Source organism: Canis lupus, chromosome 1 (genome assembly GCF_003254725.2).
Source record: "Canis lupus dingo isolate Sandy chromosome 1, ASM325472v2, whole genome shotgun sequence".
In the NCBI taxonomy this organism is placed as follows: domain Eukaryota; kingdom Metazoa; phylum Chordata; class Mammalia; order Carnivora; family Canidae; genus Canis; species Canis lupus.
In genome coordinates, this window is record NC_064243.1 from 58809869 (window position 1) to 58825804 (window position 15936).

A 15936-nucleotide genomic window follows, 5' to 3' on the forward strand; every position below is an offset into this window, starting at 1 on the left:
TGAAGCCCCATGTTGGGTGCAGAGATTACTAAAAAAATAATTTTAAAAATAAAAAATATGCAAGATCTATATGCAAAACTACAAAACAGTGATGAAAGAAATCAAAGACAACTAATTAAATCAAGAGATATTCCATGTTCATGAAATTGAGAAACTCAGTATTTTAAAGGTGCTTCCTCGGGCAGACCCGGTGGCGCAGCGGTTTGGCGCCACCTGCAGCCCGGGGTGTGGTCCTGGAGGTCCAGGATCAAGTCCCACGTCGGGTTCCCTGGATGGAGCCTGCTTCTCCTTCTCTTTCCTGTGTCTCTGCCTCTCTCTGTGTGTCTCAATAAATAAATAAAATCTTTAAAAATAAATAAAATAAAATAAAATAAAATATAAAATAAATAAAATAAAATAAAATAAAAATAATAAAATACAATTTAAAAAGAAAAAAAAAAAAAGAAGGGGATCCCTGGGTGGCTCAGCGGTTTAGTGCCTGCCTTTGGCCCAGGGCGCGATCCTGGAGTCCCGGGATCGAGTCCTGCATCGGGCTCCCGGTGTGGAGCCTTCTTCTCCCTCCTCCTGTGTGTCTGCCTCTCTCTCTCTCTCTCTCTATCATAAATAAATAAATAAATCTTAAAAAAAAAATCTTGATTTTAAAAAAAAGTAAAAATAAAAAAAATAAAATAAAGATGCTTCCTCAAATTGTTCTATTAATTGTCCCTAAAGATTCAATGCAATTCCAAGCAAAAAAAAATTTTTTTAAAGATTTATTTATTTGAGAGAGAGAACACAGTAGGGACGGGGTAGAGTACAGAGGGAGACGGGGTCTTCAGCAGAGTGTGCGCTGGGCATGGAACCTGATAAGAGCTTAATCTCAGCACCCTGAGATCACTACCCAATAGGAAACCAAAAGTCAGACTGTGCCACTCAGGCGCCCCCTCAAAAAAATTCTAATGGGATTTTTCTTTTTATAGAAACTGACAGAGTGATTCTACAATTTATATGGAGAAGCAAAGGAAATTGAAGAATCAAACCAAAAAACAAAGTAGGAGGTCATGATTTAGTTTCCACATTTACTACAAAGCTACAGTAACCAATTCAGTGTGGTACTAGAAAAAGGAGAGACAGAGAGAACAATGGAATAGAGTCCAAATACAGGCCCACACATATCTGGTCAAGTTATTTTTGATAAAAATGCAAAAGTTATCCAATGAAGAAAAGATAATCTGTTCCACAAATGTGTTGGAATAATTGGATAGCCTTATGCAAAAAGAAAAAAAAAATCAACCTTGATCCATACCTCAAATGTGATACAAAAATTAACTGAATGAAAGAAAAGATCTAAATGAAAAATATAAAACTTATAGATGAAAACTCATAAAAGAAAATACAAGAGAAAATCTATGTAAGTTCTTCTGTTTTCCAGTCCAGCATTTAAGGAGCTCAGAGGTTGCCACAAGTTGCCACTTGTTTAATAATAAGTAAAAACCTGAACAAACTGGAAAATCAATAATTCTTCTAAGATGCATTAGAGAAATGAGGTCATGAGGCAAACCAATGCCCTCAAAATTAGAAAGATAGAATCACAACTTACCAGAGCTGATACCTCCATGGGAACCAGTAATGGTATAAGAAAACCTGAACTGTAATTGATGAATTGCTGGAGGCTCAGTGTGGATAACTCTCAGAATTACAATCTCCATTCATGGGGGACCCTCACACTTTTGTGAGTTTTACCTCCAAGAGCCCTCCCAGGTTAAGTATCACATTAAGTATCAGCAATTTTTCTCTGAAACTGTAAGCAAAGAGATGGAAAGTCTACGAAAAAAAATTTTTAAAAAATTATAGAGGTCAAAAACACTGTAAAATAAAGGAAGAATGCCTTTGATGGGCTCATTAGTGGACTGGACACGGCTGATTAAAGAATCTCTGAGTGTAAAGATAGTATAAGCTTCAATGGAAACTTCCAAAACTAAAAAGCAAACAGGAGAAAAAATGGAAAATAACAGAGCAGAATACCCAAGAACGTGAGACAACTACAAAAGGTGTAATATAAATGTAATGGGAAACCAGAATGAGAAGAAAGAGAGAAAGGAAAAGAAGCAACATCTGAAGCAATAATGACTAAGAATTAGTCATGAATTGATTAATTAATGTCAGACAACAAACCATGGATCCAGAAAACTCAAGATAACACTAGACAGGGCAGCCCCCAGGGCAGCCCCGGTGGCGCAGCGGTTTGGCGCCTCCTGCAGCCTGGGGTGTGATCCTGGAGACCCGGGATCGAGTCCCACATTGGGCTTCCTGCATGGAGCCTGCTTCTCCCTCTGCCTGTGCCTCTGCCTTTCTCTCTCTCTGAATAAATAAATAAATCTTAAAAAAAAAAAAAAAAGATAACACTAGACAGGAAAAATGTTTTTTAAAAAACTACATGTAAGCCTGTCATATTCAGATGTCAGAAAATCAAACATAAAGAAAAAATCTTGAAAGAAATCAGAGGAAAAATTCAACTTACCTGTAGTGGAGCAAAGTACGCAGGTAACAAGAGTAGAATTAAATATTCAAAGTATTGAGAGAAAAAAAACCCCAGTAGTCTAGAATTCTGTATCTTTTGTGAAATTACCTGCAAAGTGAAAAAAAAAAATAGACTTCCTCCACAAAAAAAATTTCTCCAGGTAATTTGTTGCCAGGAGACCTGTCTTGCAAGAAATGTTAAAAGAAATTCTTAGGGAGAAGAAAGTGATATAGGTCAGAAACCCAGATCTACACAAAGAGACCTGGTTGGCTCAGTTGGTAACTCTTGGTTTTGGGGTTATGAGTTTGAGCCCCACATGGGCTGTAGAGATTACTTACATAAATAAATAAACTTTAAAGAAAGAAAAAAAAGAAACTCAGATCTACATAAGGGAGGAACAAAGGAAGACTAGGTAAAACTACTTCTATTTTTCTTATTTTTAATTAATCTAACAGATAGTAGTGTGTTAAAAATAACAGCAACAATGTATTCAAATATGTATGCTTATATATGTTTATGTTCAAGTAAAATGAATGAGAGCAAGAATATAAAGGATGAGAGGGAGGAATTAGAAATATATTGCTGGTTGTAAGGTACTGTGCTACCTATGAAGTGGTACAATTGTTATTTGAAAGTGGACTTGGGTTAATTGTAAATATATATCGCATACTCTAGAGCTACCAATTACAGGACTAAAAAAAGAAGTATAATTGATACACTAAGAAAGGAGAAAAAAATGGAAGCATATAAAATGCTCAATTAAAACCATAAAAGGCAGAAAAACAGTGGAAGATAAAAACAGGAACAAACAACAAGGGCAACAAATAGAAAATGCTAACAAATATGGCAAGTATTAATCCAGCTATATCAATATTCACTTCAAACATCTATAGTCTAAATATACCAGTTGAAAGATTATCACCGTTGATGAAAAAAGACCCAACTATATATTATCTATAAGAAACTCACTTTTATTTTTATTCCTTTTTTGAAACCCACTTTAAATATAAGGACATACAGATTAAAAGTAAAAAGACAGAGACAGATATATCATGCAAACACTAATCCAAAAAAATATGGGAGTAGCTATATTAATTTCAGACAGAACAGATATTAGGGCAAGAAAAATTATCTGGGAGGCAGAGAAGCATTACATAATGAAAAAAGGGGGTCAAAACTGCAAGATGATATAACAATCCTTAATATTTATGGGCCGAGGAATATAAGAGGTAAGAACTAGTGGAACTCAAAAGAGGAGTAGATTATAGTTGGATACTTCACCACCCCTGTATCAGAAATGGACATATCCAGCAGGCAGATAATCAGAAAGGCCGTAACTGAACTCAAAAGTACCATCAATCAACTGAATATAACAGGCATCTATAAACAACTTTATCCAACAACAGCAGAATGCATTTTTTCCTCCAGCACCCATGGAATATTCACAAAGATAGATGATAAAACACACCTTAGCAATTTATAAAAGAAATCATAAATCTTCTCTCAGACCATAATGTAATTAAATTAGAAAGCAATAACAGGAAGACAACTAGAAAATCCCAAATTACGTGGAGATTAAACAACACACTTTTTTTTAAAATTTTTATTTATTTATGATAGTCACACACAGAGAGAGAGAGAGAGCCAGAGACACAGGCAGAGGGAGAAGCAGGCTCCATGCACCAGGAGCCCGATGTGGGATTCGATCCCAGGTCTCTAGGATCGCGCCCTGGGCCAAAGGCAGGCGCTAAACCGCTGCACCACCCAGGGATCCCAAACACCACACTTCTAAATAACATATGGCTCAAGAAAGAAATCTCAAGAGAAATTTAAAAATGTTTTAACTAAGTCACAATAAAAACATAAGTTATCAAAATGTGTGGGATACAGGGAAAGCAGTGCTTAGAGAGAAACTGATGGCACTAAGTGCATATATTAGAAGAGAAGAAAGATCTAAAATCAATAATCCAAACTTCCACTTTAGGAGACTACAAAAAGAAGAGCAGATAAAATCCAAACCAAGCAGAAAAAAAGGTAATAGTAAAAATTTCAGCAGAAATCAATGGAATTGAAAACAGGAAATCAGGGGTAGCCCTGGTGGCGCAGCGGTTTAGCGCCACCTGCAGCCCGGGGTGTGATCCTGGAGACCCGGAATCGAGTCCCACATCGGGCTTCCTGCATGGAGCCTGCTTCTCCCTCTGCCTGTGTCTCTGCTTCTCTCTCGCTCTCTCTGAATGAATAAATAAATAAATCTTAAAAAAAAAAAAAAAGGAAACAGGAAATCAATAGAGAAAATCATTGAAACCAAAGGGTATTCTTGACAAGATCAATAAAATTATAAGCTAAGAAAAAAAAAAAGAGAGAGAGAAAAGACACCAATTACTAATATCAGAAATGAAAGAGGGGGGCATCACTACTGATCCTATGGACATTAAGCAGGTAATGAAGAATTATTACAAACAACTTTACGCCCACAGTTTGATAACCTAGATGAAACAGGCTAATTCCTTGAAAGACATGCTGCTAACTCACAGGAGAAGAAACAATCTGAATAGGGTCATATCCCATAAAGAACTTGATCAATAATTAATAACTTTCAAAAACAGAAAGTACCAGGCCCAGATGACTTCACTGGTGAATTCTACTAAACATTTTTTTTTTTTTTTTTTTTAATGATAGTCACACAGAGAGAGAGAGAGAGAGAGGCAGAGAGGCAGAGAGGCAGAGGGAGAAGCAGGCTCCATGCACCGGGAGCCCGACGTGGGATTCGATCCCGGGTCTCCAGGATCGCGCCCTGGGCCAAAGGCAGGCGCCAAACCGCTGCACCACCCAGGGATCCCTCTACTAAACATTTAAGGAAGAAATGATACTCATCCTCTACAGTTTCTTGCAGAAGACAGAAATAGAAGTAATACTTCCTAATTCATTCTATGATACCAGCATTATCTCCATACCAAAATCCAACAAAGACATTACAAGAAAACTACAACTTATGTTTCTCATGAACAGATATAAAGATCCTCAGTAAACTATTAGCAAACTTCTACTTGCTTCAGCAGCACATATACTAAAATATTAGCAAATAAAATCTAACAATGTATAAAAAAAATTATACACCATGACTCAGTGGGATTTATCTGAAGTGTGTAAGGCTGGTTCAACAAGCAAAAATCAACTGATGTTATCTATCAAACTGATAGACTAAAGAAAAAAAAAATCACAGAGCAGACTCAGAAGCCCATTAACAGAACAGATAATGAAATTGTTACATATTCATACTGTGGAATAAGACAGCAATAAAAACTGAAGTACAGCTAAATAAAATACAGATAAAATATTACAAACATAATATTGAGCAAAAGAATATTCTCTACAATTTCATTACTGTAAAGTAAAAATATCAGGCAAAAACAAAATAGTGCAAATAGACCTGACCTACAAGAAATACTAGAGGAATCTTTCAGGGTGAAATGAAAGAACACTAAGACAGTAATTCAAGTACACATAAAGAAATGAAAAACACCAGTACAGTTAACTACATAGGTAAATATTAAAGATGGTATCAATGTAATTTTTTGATAACTCTCTTCTTCTGATTCAAGTAAAAACTACAGAAAGCAAAAATCATAAAACTGTGTTGACCAGCTTAAAATGTATAAAGATGAAATTTGTATGACAATAATAACACAAAAGAAGGTGGAGGGAACAGAATTACATGGAACAAAAATTTTATATACTATTAAAATTAAATTAATAGTAATCTGAACTACTTAGGTTTTAGATTAAGATGTTATAAGAACCACCAAGATAATCACTAAGAAAATAACTCAAAAAATACAGTACAAGAAACAAAAGGGTATTAAAATGATACACTAGAAATTAAGCACAAAAGAAGGCAGTAATGGAGAATATTGCAACAAAGACATAAGCTGTATAGAAAACAGAGTGGAAAATAAGCATTCATAAATCCTATCAGTAAGTACATTAAATGTAAATAAACATTTTAATAAAAAGCAGTTTGTAGAATGAATACAAAGACTTGATCCAACTATGTACTGTCTAAAAGAGACACACTTTAGACAGTAACCAAAAGGGGATTACAGTGGCTATGCTAGTATCAGAGAAATATTTTAATACAATTAAAAAAATACATTAATGTGAGAATAGCATTCACAAGTGAAGATATAATCACACTGGCTTTTGCACTAGTTAGATAACATCTACAGCAGAAGTCAGCAAACTATAATCTGTGGGGCAAAATCTGGCCCAACCACTTGTTTTTGTAAAAATAGTTCTTTTGGAACACAGTCATGGTCATCATTTACTTACTGTCAATGGCTACTTTCACACTACATAGCAGAGGAAAGTAGTTGTGACAAACAATGTATGACCCTCAAAAATCTAAAATATTTATAGCTGGCCTTTTACAGAAAAAAAAAAAAAAAGGTTGCTGACTCTTAATCTAGAGTACTAATGTTTACTTTGGGGACATCAAATTTTAAAAGAAATACTAATAAAAAGAGAAGGGTAAACATAATAAAGAACAAGGAAATAATGTCATTTAAAGACTAATTTACGGCACAGGGTACGATTAGCCTGAAAGAAAGATTTAGAGAAGAGAAAATAATTTTTACGTATTTAGAAAACTAGCTTTTAGAAGAGAAATTAGACTAATTGGGAGTAGCTTCAAAAGAAATAGAATAAAGGATAAAAAGCACATGATCATCTCAACAGAGACAGCAAGAGCATTTGACAAAATTCAATATTTCTTCATGAAAAAACAACAAACTAGGAAGAGGAGGGAACTTCCTCAACCTGATAAAGGGCATCTATAGAAAACCCACAACTAAACATCATTCTTAATGGTGTAAGACTGAATGTTTTCCTGCTAAGATCAGAAACAAGATAGGGATAGTCACTCTTGCTTTTTTTTTTTTTTTTTTTTAAGATCTATTTATTTATCTGAGAGAGATAGAGCACACACGTGAGGAGGAGGTAGGGGCACAGGGAAGAAAGCATACTCTCCACTGAGTACCAAGCCCCACACTAGTTGGATCCCAGGACCCAACCTGGAGACCAGAACCTGAACCTAAGCCAAGAGCCAGGAATTCAACCAACTGAGCCACCCAGGTACCCTACTCTCACTATTTCTATTAAACACTATACTGGAAGTTCTGGAAAGGGCAATTAGGCCAAAAATGAAATAATAGGCATCCACGGGGGAGGCAAAGAAGTAAAACTATCTCTATTTGCAGATAACATAATCCTGCATGCAAAAAATCCTAAGGAATCCACTAAAAATGTATTATAAGTAATAAATGATTTCAGCAAGGTTGAAAGGCTACAAAATCAATTTTTAAAAATCAATTGTATGCCTACACACTTTTTAAAAAAAGATTTTATTTATTTATTTAAGAGAGAGTGGGCACAAAAGAGCATGAAAAGGGGAAGGGGCAGAGGGAGAAGCAGACTTCCCCACTGAGCAGGGAACCTGATGTAGGGCTGGATTCCAGGACCCTGAGATCATGACCTGAGCCAAAGGCAAACACTTAACTAACTAAGCCACCCCTATACTTTCAATGAAGAATACAAAAATGTAATTAAGAAAATAATTCCATTTACAATAGCATTAAAAAGAATAATATACTTGGGCGCCTGGATGGTTCAGTGGTTGAGCGTCTGCCTTTGGCTTGAGTCGGGATCCTGGGATCAAGTCCCACATCGGGTTTCCCACAGGAAGCCTGCTTCTCCTTCTGCCTATGTCTCTGCCTCTCTCTCTTTGTCTCTCTCATTGAATAAATAATATAATAAAAAAAAGAATAAAATACTTAGGAATAAATTTAACAAAAAAAAGTATACCCTATACCCTAAAAACTATAAAACACTGTTGAAAGAAATTATGGATGACTTAAATAAACTAAAAGATATTCCATGCTTAATGACTGGAAGACTTAATATTGTTAAAGACGACAATATTCCTCAAAGAGTACTACAGATTCAATGCAATCCCTATCAAAATCTCAATTATCTTCCTTGCACAAATTGACAAAGTGATCCTAAAATTCATATGGAAATTCAATGCATCCCAAATAGCCAACATAATCTTGAAAAAGAACAACTACAAAGCTACAATAATCAAGAAAATATGGTAATGGCGTAAGTATATAGACCAACAGAACAGAACTATCCAGAAATAAACCCATACATTTATGGTCAGTTCATTCTTGGGGGAAAGAATAGTTTTTTCAAATGATACTGCTGGGAAATTGGAGATCCACTTGCAAAAATACGAATTTGGACCCCTACTTCACATCATGTACAAAAAAATAATTGAAACTGGATCAAAGATTTAAATATAAGGTACTAAAAGTATAAAACTCTTAGAGGAAAACCATCCAGCAATTCTACTTTGGGTAATTATCTGAAGAAAACGAAAACATGAACTAGAAAAAGATACATGCACTCCCATTGTTGGCTGCAGCATTATTACAAAGATCAAGACATGAAAACAACTTAAGTGTCCATTGATGGATGAATAAAGAAATTGTTGTATATATACAGTGGAATATTATTCAGCCATAAAAAAAGAATGAAATCTTGCCATTCACAACATGGATAAACCTTGAGGGCATTATATTAAGTGAAATCAATCAGACAGAGAAAGACACTGCATGATCTCTCATACATGTGGAATCTAAAAAAGCTCATAAACATAGAGAATCAGGCTCACAGACACAAAAGATAGATTGGTAGCTGCCAATCTATTGGTGGGGAGGGAGAAATGGGTGAACCGTCTTTTTTCTCTTTTTTAAGTACATTGAATAATTTGTAATAAAAAACTTCTAAAAATGAAACTACTAAAATTCTTGAAGAAAACAAAAATACATGTATAAAATGCTTAGAAAAAGAAAAAAAAAACAGGTGTAAATCTTCATGACCCTTGATTATAATGGCAGTTTTTTTTAAGAAAGGACACCAAAAGAACAAGGAAAAAAAGCAAAACAGATAAATTGGACTTTATCTAAATTAAAAGCTTTTGGGCAGCAAGCCACCACCAAAATTAAGAAAAAAGAAAAAAAGGAAAGAAACCTCACAGAATGGAAGAAAATTTTTCTGAACCTGAAAGTCTCTGATAAGAAACTTGTATTTAGAATCTACAAGGAACTTTACAACTCAATAAGACAAAAACCCAATTTTTTAAAAGATCAAAGGACCTGAATAGACATTTCTCCACAGAAGATATACAAATAGTCAATAAGCAAACGAAAAATGTTCAACATCTCTAGCCATCAGGTAAACATAAGTCAAAACCACAATGAGGGGCAGCCTGGGTGGCTCAGCGATTTAGCGTGGCCGTCAGCTCAGGGCCTGATCCTGGAGACCCGGGATCGAGTCCCACATCGGGCTCCCTGCATGGAGCCTGCTTCTCCTTCTGCCTGTGTCTGTGCCTCTGTGTGTGTGTGTGTGTGTCTCATGAATAAATAAATAAAAATCTTAAAAAAAAAAAAAACAAAACCCACAACGGGATCCCACTTCACATACAATTCGTGACTATAATCAAAAAGACAGGGGCAGCCTGGGTGGCTCAGCGGTTTGGCACCTGCCTTCGGCTCAGGGCGTGAACCTGGAGACCCGGGCTCAAGTCCCGCATCTTTCCTGCATGGAGCCTGCTTCTCCCTCTGCTTGTGTCTCTGCCCCCCACCCCCGTCTCTCATGTATGAATAAATAAAATCGTAAAAAAAAAAAGACATAATAATAAGCCTTAGTGAGGACATGGAGAAATTAGAATGCTCATACACTGTTGGTGGGAATGTAAAATGGTACAGCCACTATGGGAAAGAGCCTGGTAGCTCCTCAAAAGGAATTACCATATGACCCAGCAATTCCACTCTTAATTAAGCATATAACCAAAAGAAAGGAAATACAGGTCCTATGCAAAAACTTGTACACAAATGTTAATAGCAGCATAGCTGTTACTAAAAAAAAAAAAAAAATTACTGTGTAATCATACTGGTTCTGAATTGGATTCTTTATATGCTGGATTCAAGGCTTTGGCAGGCACAGATTCTATCAACCTAAAATCTATCAGTATTTACCTGTTAGCTCCTTTGTGAAACCATTCCCCTTCCTATCCTTTCTAGTTTTTGGCCTTTTCCACATGCCCCTGCATACAAGCTCCCCAATCTCACGAAGCCTCCTTTCCTAGCTTCTGTCAAGCGAGGCTCCATCTAATGCTGATTGTCTCTATAGTAACCAACTAGAAATGCTGCTATGCTTAGCAGTGGCTTTGTGCAAGTAGTGCTCTAGCCTAGAGGTTTTAAAGATTTGAGTCCTTTTTCTATTTATCACCCATTTCTCCTGATACTGGAGAAAGAGAGCATCTGATGATGAATGAGAGAGGTAGAGGGCTAAAGAGAAAAAGACTGAATGTAAAACATGAAGGAAGCTGGATGAGTGGAGACTGAGACCAAGAGGAAAATGAATTTAGAAGGAGCTTTGTTTCATACAGGAGTAAGAACACATGGTAAGAAACTAGATACGAAAAGCAGAAAATAATTATTAAGCATTTCCATTCATATTCTTCTGCTCAGAACCGATATAATGATATTAACATCAACAAACTGTCAACAGCAAACATAATTACAGTGCTTTAGAAAACTAACTGATGTATGTCACTGATAGCTCTACATAGGGTGTTTTACAGTAGAGTCCCATTACGAATAGGGATCAGAGAAGTGACACCAAAAGAACAAGGAAAAAAAGCAAATCAGTTTTATAGTTTATATCTTCAACAAACTCGTAACCTAATGATGGATAGCAGTAACCACCAAACAGTGAAACTGTTATCAATGAGGTGGAACACAGAATGGGGAGAAAGGGTCATACTTTATGTAACAAATATGGAAACCTCTTAAAAAAAAATATAGGGAGGCATTCTAGGATGTGTAGCTCCATCCTCCCCCAGACATCCCTTCTGCAACAGGAGGCTTGACCTCTGTAGTGCCTCAAGGGGGAGACTCCCACAGCTCTGCCTGGGCTGAGCCTCTCTTCTTACTCCCCGTATATACTATATACTACGCTAACCTCATTCATGGAGCTGGGTTCCTCAAGAATTCATTAATCAAGATATTACTACCATGTCTGCCAGCCTGTGGGTTCTTCAGGAAATGATACCAATTGCTTTTTCTACACATAAAGGCCACTTTAAATATCTGACAGAGGAGAGCAGAGAGGCACTAGGTCAGCAATAACAAGAACAGGGTTTCTGAGCACCAGTGTCTGATTCTGGGAATGGTAATACCTTACCCTCCCACCATACCAGGATGTTTTGAGGCCTAAAAGCAGGTTATTTAATAGTTCTTTGCAAAGGATAAAGCATCATACCATATATAAATATACACATGCTCCGTATATATGCACCATATATATACACACACATACTACACACATGTGCGCACACATACACACATAGCTTTTATTGTGATACCCTATTTTGCCTCCCACAGAACTTTAACAATAACTGGTTAAAGTTGCCTCTAATACTTTCTATTGTGTACCATATTCACTTGGTTACAGTTATCTTTTTTTTTTTTTAAGATTTTATTTATTTATTCATGAGAGACAGAGAGAGAGAGAGTGAGTCAGAGACACAAGCAGAGGGAGAAGCAGGCTCCATGTGGGGAGCCCCATGTGGGAATTGATCCCGGGTCTCCAGGATCAGGCCCTGGCTCAAGGCAGCGCTAAACCGCTGAGCCACCAGGGCTGCCCTGGTTACAGTTATCTTTCCAATAAATTCTATGTATGTTTTATCTTTGAATAATCCATAGAGCCTAGCACAATTTCACATAATAAATGCTCTCTCAATATAATGAGTTATTATTTAGTTATTACTAAATCATTTAGGATTTATTCCTTTTAGAAATGTAAACTCCAGCAAACCTCAACATTCTACATTTATATAGAAAATCTTATTTAAAACTGTCATTAAATGTTGACATCCTATAACTAATAACTGGAAGCCCTTTAAACTAACTAAAGATCATACTACAACAAGCCTTACATGAGAATTTTTTTAAAAGATGGGAACAATAATGCAAGTGTCTCTTTAAAGAGAATTAAACGCAGGGCTAATATAATCACCCCAGGTAGAAACCCAGGATTTGAACAAAAGCAAGAGGTTAGCACTTCCATTCCTATGATAACTTCTGCAGTAGACAGGAGCTGAGACTTGATTTAAATCTTAGTTATAATACACTTTAATTCAATATATTTTAATTTAATTCAATTTAATTCTAGTTCATTTTAATTCACTCTTTCATCTTGTTTTGTGTGTGACCTCAATTTAATTTCAAGCTTAAGATTCTTAGAAGCCCTCTGCAGAGAAGCTTTGGAGCAAGGAAGCAAGCTGCATCTTGTCCCTTCAGATTTTAAGATGTACGCCCAACACCAGTAGGTACTTTCTCTGAATAGCTACAGCACACCACTCCACACCCCGCCATAATCTATTGGCCTGGTTAAATGACCACCCCATTTCACACCACAGAAAGCACTTGATAACAGCCCAATAACTGGATTAAATAAACCTGGATTGCCAAATAAGCCTAATTATGAGGGAAAATAATTATAGCTGTATTTGTTTGCCAGGGCCACCATCATAACAAAACACCAGCCCAGGGAGCTTAAGCAATGTAAATATATTTTCTCACAGTTCTGGAGGCTAGAAATACAAGATTAAGGTATCAGCAGGGTTGGTTTCTTTTAAAGCCTCTCTTTGGCTTGCAAATAGCTTCCTGCTTGCTGTGTCCTCACATGGTCTTTTCTCTGTGTATGCTACCCTTGGTGTCTCTTTTTATGTCCAAATTCCCTCCTTGAGTAGGGACATCAGTTGACTAGATTAGGGCCCCACTTTAAGGAACTCATTTCAACTTAACCACCTCTTTAAAGGCCCTATCATCGATACAGTCACATTCTTAGGTACTGAAGACTTAGGGTGTCATCACATGAACGGGGTGAGGGGACAAAATTCAGCCTATAACAACAGCTAACTAGGTTCATTTATCTCTGTTTGAGGCACTAGTTTAGGCTTTGTTCATCTTAGAACCCAAATGATCTCTTTCAGCCATCCCTCCCCCATGTAATCCGTACAGAGAGAAGCAATTTTGGAGATTATATTCTATGTAGCCCTCCAAGCATCACATGGACCCCCCCTTGGGTACTTAATAAGTGAAGACACTCATGATGCCCCCATCTGCTACAACACGGTTAGCTCTTTGAGTGTCACCAAAAAGTTGTCCAGCGAGAGATCTCCTAGATAGTCTCTAAAACCAGAGTAATGCTTTTACAACATTTTTTTCCCAGTATGAGACACCAGTTCATTTGAAATATGCCATGGCACATCCTGAATCCCTTTGACTTATCTTGTAAAATATTGTCAAAGGTGAAGAAAGAAACTATTGGAGAAAGTGCTCAAAGGCTCTTTAAGATTTCTGAGGAGCAGTAATAAAAGAGTTAGGAAGGCAACATGAGAGGCCCAGAGTCAATGCTTGTGGCTTCTAATGGACTACTGAGGAGGGTCATTTTCCCCTTAATTACTATTGTATATGACATGTTAAACAAAAGGTTTTTTAAAAAATAAGCCAGGGGATCCCTGGGTGGCTCAGCAGTTTAGCGCCTGTCTTTGGCCCAGGGCGCAATCCTGGAGTCTCGGGATCGAGGCCCGCGTAGGGCTCCCGGCATGGAGCCTCCTTCTCCCTCCTCCTGTGTCCCTCCTCTGCCTCTCTAGGTCTATCATAAATAAATAAATAAATAAATAAAGAAATAAATAAATAAATAAATAAATAAATAAATCTATCTTTAAAAAAAAAAAAAGCCAAACTAGTGGTATTCAGATAGATTTTTTTCAGTTCTTGACGTTTCAAGTTTTATGGAAGATGTGCCTTATTATGTCATACCTATGCTCAGACTGCAAAATACACTTTATTTTACACCAAGCTTCTAAAGTCATTTTTATAAAGCAAGTGAATTAGAATCTCTTCAGAGTGCCTGCTATAATCAGAAATTGCGTACACCGTCCTCAAGGCTCTCTCACGTTTTAAACTTCAAATGGCCATATGTTACCTTATACATCTAGTGTATCTCAACAGCATACACAACAATTAACACGTTATCTTGACTAGTGTTTGGACCAGCACTATTAGGAGTGAACTGACAATACAGCTTATCAGTAACAGTAATCTGAATCTATCACCACACTTAGATTCATAGTCTAAGGTACAAACAACTGGGCTTGAGGAAACCTTCTCTGGTAGGTCCTATTTTACTGTTTAATCCATTGCCAATAAAATGAGAACCCCTGATCTAAGTAGTTTCCCTAAATATGGGGAGGCCTGGTATTACCTTTGCCACATTAACTTTCAAAAGACCATCAGATAAAGAAGCCACGTCAACAGCAACCTACCTAAGTATGAACAATGTCCAAAGCTTGACGACTCGAAATCCTGGGCACTATTCTAAGCAACAACTCTTTCAGCCCCAATAACACCTAAGAAATAATATTTTCTCTGAATTTAATTAGCCAAGGTCAGTGGTTTCATTCAAAACAGCGAAAGACAGAAAAAGATGGTTTATGAATAGCAGATAATCAAGCAAATCTTTATACCACTCTTTACTAAACAGAAATTGTTCAACAACCCCACAAATGTGTTAAAACGTCTCCCTTTCCCCACAATGGTAGTCAAACAGCATAAATGATTCGACATGAAAGCCCATCGATGAATCAAGCAAAGACTCCTTGAAACTTGTCTTTGGTGCCACAAATTTTCATTTACTAACGGTTTAGGTCATAAATTTTTTGAGAGTCACAGGTCCCGGTATGCCGCTGTGTTCTGTACTCTTCCTTTCCCTTTCTTATCATATTTTTTTGCCCTTTGGTTTCCTGACACTTCCATTTTCTCTTTTTATGTTCCTGTTATGCTCACCAAACGGCAGAAACGTGGGGTGCAACCGATCACATCTTTAGCAAGCTTTTTCTTATGCGAGGGCTTTCCAGAAGAGAACGGGAGACCCAGGGCAGCCCAGATATTACCTATTCAGGTTTTCCAAGCGAAGTGCGCGTGGAAAAGCCTCTCTTCGCCCTTCATTTTGCGTCTATTTGACTAACGGCGCGGGAGCGCCCAGACGCAGATATTGACCAAGAACTACACTTTCAAAATGGCTTTGCTCCTTTCGAGCTGGCACGGGGTCTATAAAATACAATTTATTTCCACTGCAACCAACCCTCCTGTCTACCCGAAATGTTACCCCGTACGGAGGCAGCTGAACCTAACCCGGTGTAGACAACAACCGAATCACAGCTGCTAAATTCAGTAGAGGGACGGCACAGCCGTTGGACTGATGTAAAAAGAGCGTTACGGGGGGGGGGGGGGAAGAAAAGGAGA

The 15936-nt window shown here is 37.1% G+C and overlaps 1 protein-coding gene across 12 annotated transcripts in view; it reads right to left on the reverse strand.

The window, feature by feature from the left end:
* Positions 1-15936, reverse strand: part of MCM9 (minichromosome maintenance 9 homologous recombination repair factor) — a 123960-nt gene that overhangs the window by 66424 nt on the left and 41600 nt on the right. The gene's annotated exons all lie outside the window — the stretch shown is intronic.